The following is a 2,320-nucleotide window of genomic DNA, read 5'->3' as shown; positions in this document are numbered from 1 at the left end:
CTGCAGGGTAGACAAGACTGTCACTAAATCCTAGTCGCATTCCAAGTGTGTGTCTGCCTAAAATGATACACTGAGGAGAGGAGGCAGACATGGGCTTCACATGGGCTCATTCACAGCCGTTAACACCGGGAGTATAACTTCTGGGGGACAAGCGGCGGTCATCCAACACATTTGAGGGCTTTGCTCGGTAGCTGTGGAACGGATGAAGATGGCTGTTGCACATCTCACACAGGGTGGTAGCTGTGTTAGGTGCTTCACGCACCACCTCTCACTTCGTCCTTGTGCCAGACCTTGGAGGTTAGGGGACGTTCATCTCATCTATTAGGGAAAATGGGTTTAGAACTTGCCATGATCACCGAAATCTGAGTCTGAACTCTCACCTACACTGGTCTCCGATGTATGAGTGGGAGAAATTCAGAAGAGAGAGGGAGAGATGACTGAAGTGTGTAAGGAACAGAACCCAGGTCTCCTCTCCTTTCCCATCATCCCCTGGGTCTCAGGAAAGGAGAAAGCTTGGCCTGAGATTGAGAGCAGATTCAACACTCCCCTAACCGTCTCATCTCCCCGAATCTCAAACAGCAGAGATGGAGGTTCAAGTTCAGAGCTGTCCACTGAAACAGGACCCAGAATCTTACTGAAAATGGTTAGTTCTTGTTTTTGTCCTTATGAGTTTCCTCCTTTGCAGTTTTCCACCTGCAACCACACAGAAATGAATATGAAGTCACTTTCAAAGAAATGTCTGAGGCAATCGTCCCGCCCCCACACTTGCTACCTCGCGATACTTCGCGAGTTCCTCCCTCTTTCCTTTCTGCCACCGCCATGCCATCCAGACTGAGGAAGACCCGGAAACTCCGGGGCCACGTGAGCCACGGCCATGGCCGCAACGGTAAACATCGCAAGCATCCAGGAGGACGCGGGAACGCTGGAGGCATGCATCATCATAGGATCAATTTCGACAAATATCATCCAGGTTACTTCAGGAAAGTTGGTATGAGGCATTACCACTTAAAGAGGAACCAGAGTTTCTGCCCGACTGTCAACCTGGATAAACTGTGGACGCTGGTCAGTGAGCAGACCCGGGTTAACGCAGCCAAGAACAAGACTGGAGTTGCTCCCATCATTGACGTCGTGCGATCGGGCTACTACAAAGTTCTGGGCAAGGGAAAGCTCCCTAAGCAGCCTGTCATCGTGAAAGCCAAATTTTTCAGCAGAAGAGCTGAAGAGAAGATAAAGGGTGTTGGAGGTGCCTGTGTTCTGGTGGCTTGAAGCCATTCAGGGAGGACAATTAAATGCTAACATTTTCCAAAAAAAAAAAAAAAAAGAAAAAGAAAAAAGAAATGTCTGAGTAGCATCTAAAGCAATGGATCTCAGCCTTCTAATCCTGCCCTTTGACACAGTTGCTCATGTTGTGGTGACCCTCGGCCATAAAATTATTTTCGTTGTCACTTCATAACTGTAATTTTGCTACTATTATGAATCGTAATGTAAATATCTGTGTTTTCAAATCACAATCCCAGAGAACCTAGACAACAATGAGAACCCTAAGAGAGACATACATGGATCTAATCTACATGGGAAGTAGAAAGAGACCAGATCTCCTGAGCAAATTGGGGAACAATTGAATGGGAGGGGAGAGCAGAGAAAAATGTAGAGCTCAATAAAAATCAATAATAATAATAAAAAATCTGTGTTTTCCAGTGGTCTTAGGCAACCCCTGTGCAAGGATTGTTTGATCCCCAAAGGGGTCACAACCCACATTTTGAGAACCACTGATCTAAAGGTTTTGAAATTCATACATTTTAAAACAAGCATTTGAAAAATTTGAATAGTTCTTTAATAAGTTTTGTAATAGTTCAACAATAAAAAATTCATCTTTATGTAAAATACACCTGGCTTGGGGGTAGAGCAGTGAGGGCAGCAGAAGGATGCAAAGTGCCTCTGGCTTTATCACCTCCAAAGAGTCCAGGGCCAGAGCGTTTGGGGTGGGACAGACCAGAAACCCTTCTCGAAAGGGACCAGCTGTCTTGCCTGGTTCTGGGAAGAAGATTCCAAAGTCAGTGTGCAGAAGAGATGGAAGTGCAGGGCTGGGCCAGACTCTGGGGTTCGCCTGGGGAGAAAATCAGAAGTCAGGAAAGGTGAGATCGATTGGAGCATGGGGCTGGACACCAAGGAGGAGGACTGGGAATGGTGATGCCTGAGTTTAGGGCTGAGGAGCTGCTCAGGAAGGTTCTAGAAGGATAGTATAGTCACTAGCGTGTACTGATCTCTCTCTCTTTCTCTCTCTCTTTCTCTCTCTCTCTCTCTCTCTCTCTCTCTCTCT

General features: G+C 46.6%; 1 pseudogene; it reads left to right on the top strand.

Annotated features, from left to right (window-relative positions):
* The first annotated feature begins 804 nt into the window (after positions 1-804).
* On the top strand, positions 805-1,298 carry LOC148120767 (large ribosomal subunit protein uL15 pseudogene; annotated as a pseudogene).
* The last annotated feature ends 1,022 nt before the right edge of the window (positions 1,299-2,320 follow it).

Source organism: Myodes glareolus, chromosome 9 (assembly GCF_982192425.1).
Source record: "Myodes glareolus chromosome 9, mMyoGla1.1, whole genome shotgun sequence".
In the NCBI taxonomy this organism is placed as follows: domain Eukaryota; kingdom Metazoa; phylum Chordata; class Mammalia; order Rodentia; family Cricetidae; genus Myodes; species Myodes glareolus.
The sequence above is the reverse complement of the archived record's forward strand: the minus strand, read 5'-3'. Positions and strand labels throughout refer to the sequence as shown.